This window comes from Rutidosis leptorrhynchoides, chromosome 2, assembly GCF_046630445.1.
Source record: "Rutidosis leptorrhynchoides isolate AG116_Rl617_1_P2 chromosome 2, CSIRO_AGI_Rlap_v1, whole genome shotgun sequence".
NCBI classification, from domain to species: domain Eukaryota; kingdom Viridiplantae; phylum Streptophyta; class Magnoliopsida; order Asterales; family Asteraceae; genus Rutidosis; species Rutidosis leptorrhynchoides.
The window spans coordinates 102,105,553-102,111,244 of NC_092334.1; positions in this window are offsets into that span (position 1 = coordinate 102,105,553).

Here is a 5,692-nt window from a genome sequence, read left to right on the forward strand (position 1 = left end):
AAAGTTACATCAAGATCTTAGATCCGACACATACAAGAGTTCTAATAATAATATTAAGCTATAAACTTGAAAGTAAACTAAATAAACAAGATCTTAAGTTGTAGAACTTAGATCTTAGTTAGATCATAAAGATCCTAGACTAGAAAGTCTAGATCTAGTATTCTTAAGTTAGATCCTAAGTTATAAGACTTGGATCTTTACTTTAACAAAACCATAAGTTATGAAACTTAGATTTTCATCTTGTAAAATGTATGTAAGCTTATAAGCTCTTGTTCACAACAACATTTGAAGACCATAAGCTATAGAAACTTAGATCTAATATAAGTGTATGAAGTTGTAAATAGAAAGTTAAACTTCCATGTTCTTGAACTTACAAAGTTTCAAGAATAATGAGATCAAGATTAACTAGTAAATACTTGACCAATATATAGATCACGAATTTAAAGTGCATAAAATGAAGAAATAAACTAAATCTACAAGTATTAAGTTCATGTTTGTTTCATACTTAGGAAGATTCAAATCAAAGTTTGGATCTTAGGATTTAAGTCTACAAACATGAACACAAGTATGATTATAAAGCTCATGAACTTTAAATCTCATAACATTTAAGTGTAGAATCATAAGTTATAGGAACTTAGATCCTTGTTCTTGACTTTTCATCAAACAAAAGATGGAAGTAACAAGATTCATGAAGATACAAACTATAGAGTTTGATCTTGAACAACAAACAACAAACTAGAAGCAAGTAAATGATGAAGATGGTTTCGGTTTTTAGAGGAAGAAAGAAGAAGAAATAAGGTTTTGTTACTTACAAGTTTGAGAGAAAAACAGAGTAAAATGAAGTGTAAGAATGGAGTGTGTGTAAAAATGAAGTGAACTAGCAAATAAGTAATCAAAAAAATGAAAATGTGAACTCCCTCCAAGCCCTTGAAGGCCGACGGTTTAATGGGTAAAAAGGGAAGTCAAAATGTGACTTTCAAGCATGGGTGGATGGTGAGAGCTAGAATGAGGTATAAGTTAAATTGCATGGGAGAAAGGTCTTGCATGCTTGTAGTATTTGTGTCCTAACTAAGCTTAATTAACCCATGATTATTCTTAATGTAATACTAGCATAAAAGATGGGCTCACTAGTCCATTAAATGTGTAGGGTGGGCTTACTAGTCCATGTAATAAAAGCCCAAGTCCAAGTAACCAACAAATAAATAAAAGGCTCAAGTAATTAACTACTAACATTAGTTAATTAAAAATGATTAATATTAATTAATCATGAATGTAAATAATATTCGAAGATATTATTCGTGAAAAGTACGTGTGTCACAAAGACAAGTCGGGACATGTAAAGTCAAATACGGTAACAAGTAAATGTATAAAAATACATTTATTAAAGCGCAAGTATTAATAATAAATATTAATAAATATAAGTTGGAAAATCCAGGGTCGTTACATTACCCACCTGTTAAAGAAGATTTCGATCCATCGTCTCGATCCATAGTCGTTCAGCGTCTCGATCCATCGACGTTGTCTCATATTTAGTTGCTTCTGATCAAAGATGTGTTGGAGGCTTTTATGATCGGTGAAAATAGTGCTCTTAGTTCCATAAAGGTAGTGTCTTCACAGCTTTAATGCAAAGACAACGGCTCCAAGCTCGAGATCGTGCATTGTGTAATTTTGCTCGTGAATTTTTAGTTGTCGAGAGGCGTAAGCGATAACCTTTGTGGGTTGCATCAGTACACAACTAAAACCACTTTTCGATGCATCGCAATAAATGACGAAATCGTCACTGCCTTCGGGAAGTGATAAGATAGGTGTGGTGGTTAACTTCTTTTTCAAGGTTTGAAATGCTGATTCCTGTTCGGGTTCCCAAATGAACTTCTTCCCTTTGTGAGTCAGCACGGTCAAAGGACGTGCAATCAGAGAGAAACCTTCAATAAATCTTCGATAGTAACCAGCGAGGCCTAAAAATTGGCGAATGTGAGTCGGGGTAGTGGGGGTTTCCCACTTGCTGATAGCTTCGATCTTTGTGGGATCAACCTTGATACCCTGGTCGCTCACAACATGACCCAGAAATTGGACTTCCTTCAACCAAAATTCACACTTGGAGAATTTTGCATAAAGTTGCTCTTGTCTCAAGAGTTCCAACACTAGACGAAGATGTTGTTCATGTTCTTCTTCGCTTTTGGAGTAGATGAGGATATCATCTATGAAGACGATAATGAACTTATCCAGGTATGGCTTGCATACACGATTCAAGAGGTCCATAAACATGGCAGGTGCGTTGGTTAAACCGAATGGCATCACGAGAAACTCATAATGACCATAACGGGTCATGAACACAGTTTTCATCACATCGCTCTCTTTCACCCTCAACTGGTGATAACCGGATCGAAAATCGATCTTAGAGTAAATGCTCGATCCTTGTAGTTGATTAAAAAGATCATCAATTCGGGGAAGAGGATACCGATTCTTGATTGTCAATTTGTTGAGTTCACAGTAGTCGATACACATGCGGAATGATCCGTCCTTCTTTTTCACAAATAAGACAGGTGCGCCCCAAGGCAAGAAACTTGGTTGGATAAATCCACGATCTAGCAGTTCTTGTAGTTGACTCTGCAACTCTTGCATTTCGAAAGGTGCGAGTCGATAAGGTGCGCGAGCTACTGGTGCAGCTCCTGGCACTAAATCGATCTGAAACTCTACTGCTCTCGGTGGCGGTAATCCAGGCAATTCCTCTGGAAAGACATAAAAAAATTCGTTCACAATTCGTACATCATTCACACTCTTCACCTCGGTTTCTAATGTTTTCACATGTGTTAAAACAGCAAGACGTCCTTTCTTCATGATCTTTTGCGCTTTCATGCAACTAATGAGATTCAGTTTTGAGCTACATCTCTCTCCATAAATAATCAGTGGCTCACCATATCCTTGTGGTATAAGAAGAGCTTTATCTCCACAGATAATTTCGGCCCTTACTTTGGTCAACCAATCCATACCGACAATTACATCAAAACTTCCCAATTTGATGGGTATCAGGTCAATCTCGAAATCCACACCAGCTATGTTAATAATACCTCCTCGGCCAATTTGGTCAACTTTTTCAAGTTTCCCATTGGCTACCTCGACAAGCATACTCTCCTTTAAAGGAACTAACGGCCAATTTATCTTAGAGCAAAAATGTCTACATACATAACTTCTATCGGCACCAGTATCAAATAGGACAGAAGCTAATAGATTATTGATAGTGACTATACCTGTAACCAAGTTGGGGTTCTCACGAGCATCCCTTGCATTTACGTTGAAAGCTCTACCACGCGCTGGCCCGCCGTCCTTTCTCTTGGTGGGACACTCATTTCTGAAATGGCCTTGTTGTCCGCATTCGTAGCACTTTTTCGGTCCATTAGGGTTTGCCTTCACATTTAGGGTGGTGATCTTGCAGTCCTTACCAACGTGCCCAGTCCTTTTACATTTTTCACAGACCACGTTACAATACCCGGTATGGTGCTTGTAGCACCTCATGCACTGCGGCAGACTACCCTTGTAGTTTGGGTTCGAGCTAGTGTTCGGGTTGGGGTTCCTCCCATCGTTGTGCCTCTTAGCGGGGGTTTGATCATAGGCTCTTCCCTTGTTGTTGTCCCACTTACGCTTCTCACTGCTAACCCCCAATTCGAATTTAGCCTTTTCTGGTTCATCGCTGATAATCTGGTTCATTAAGGTGTGCACCATGCGCATTGCTTCCGGGACATTAGGTGGCTTAGAAGAGGTGACATTTCCCTTAATGGTCTTAGGAAGTCCCCACAAGTACCTTTCCATTCGCTTAAACTCCGGGGTAACCATCGTGGGACACATCAGAGCTAATTCCAGATACCTACGGTTGTAACCATCAAGATCGTTTCCCACAACCTTCAACTGCCAAAACTCGGCCTCCATTTTCTGTATCTCTGTCCTGGGGCAATACTCCTGAGCAAGTGTGTTCCACCAGGTTAGTGCGCCGTCTGACAGCGTACATGAGGCATACTTTGTTTTGTTCATCTCTGAGCAGTTGCTTACACGGAACACAGATTCTAATTTCTCAAACCACCTAGTGAGACCAACTGGACCCTCAGTACCACTAAAGTTGTGGGGCTTGCAGCTTTGGAATTCCTTATAAGTACACCCATTATGAATGGGCTGGTTAACTGGTGGGGCTTGGGGGTTCATTTTCGCTAAAGCTGCGGCTACTCGTTCAGTGATCATTTCTTTGATCTGTGCTGCTGTGGGCGTTGATCTTCCGTTGGCCATTGATGTTCTAAACAAAATTTTTGACTCAAGTCAAAATCCAGTATTCAATAAATAACAATACGGTATATGGTAACCAACATGGGATCAACACAACACATGTTAATTAAGTAATGCAAATAGATATAGATACCACAAAGTCATCATACAGTAATGTAAATATAACATCGTACAAAGATTAAACAACACTAAGTTCCATTCGTTAATAAAAAGTTGCATACATTCGCATAAGATTCGTACAATACATGAGTGAAACATGAAACTACAAACGGGATTACATAATGAGATCTAATACAAAAGCCCTATGGTGACGGTGGGTAAAGGATGTCCATCATGTGAGACACCTGGTCCTCGAGCTCAGTTACCCAAGCACAGAGGGTATCCACCTCCCTCGTCAGTTCCTCGACAGAGGGAGAGGCTGGTGGAGCAGGCGGTGCTGATGGTGCAGGTGGTGCCGGTGGTGCAGATGGTGCTGGTGGAGCTGGTGGTGCAGACGGTCCAGCACCAGAAGTAGATGCTGCGTATCAGGGAGCCTTACGTATGAATGGATCAGCAGGATACGGCACAATCCGCTTACGGGCGGTAACTCTAACCTTCAGTCCATGTGCGTTAACGAACGACCTACCTCCGTTAACCCCTAGAATAACAGTACCGTCGAAACGATACCACTTCTTCGGCGGGGTAGAGGGTGGCTGCACGGGTGTATCCTCAGGGTCCTCGTCAGAATCCTCGTTGGAATCATCCTCGCTGAAGTCATCGGATGATGAGTCGTCTGAACTATCGGAAGGTGGGTGTGTTCAGCCAGTAGTCATCAGTCGGTATCTGCCGGGTGGAATCGGCACGACACGTCCATCAGGAAGGCGTCTAGCCCAATGACCATGCTCATTCCGGAAAGGAATGTCCCCATATTCCCCAAGAATCACAGCACCACCGGAATGGTGTTGTGGCTCCGAGGATCCTGGGATGAGTGGAGCTGGAATCTCCAGTGGATCCTCATGTTCGTCTGAGATGATCACTGGGTCGGGTGTGTGGCTACTGTCTCCAGAGGACGAAGCACCAGAGTCGCTGGAGGGTAGAGAGGACGGCATCTGTGAATCGGTAACAATGGCAGGCGATGTGGCAGATGAGTCTGAGTCGCTCTCCAAAATGATAACGGGCGGGATATCCGACATCTGAACAAGGAAAAATAACTTTTTCCATTTCAGTAAGTCATATAGCAAGTACGTATTAGGCAAAGTAACTACGACAGTCTAGATCATCTATAGCAGTAAGTAGCATGGCAATAATGACAAGTATCATGTAATCGCAAGCAGTAATAGCATGCAATAGTGAAAGAAAGTAACAGTATACGGCATATAGCAGTAAAAGTAAGCAGCAGCATGCAGCAAGTTCCGCAAAAACAAGTAAACTAGCAAGTTGT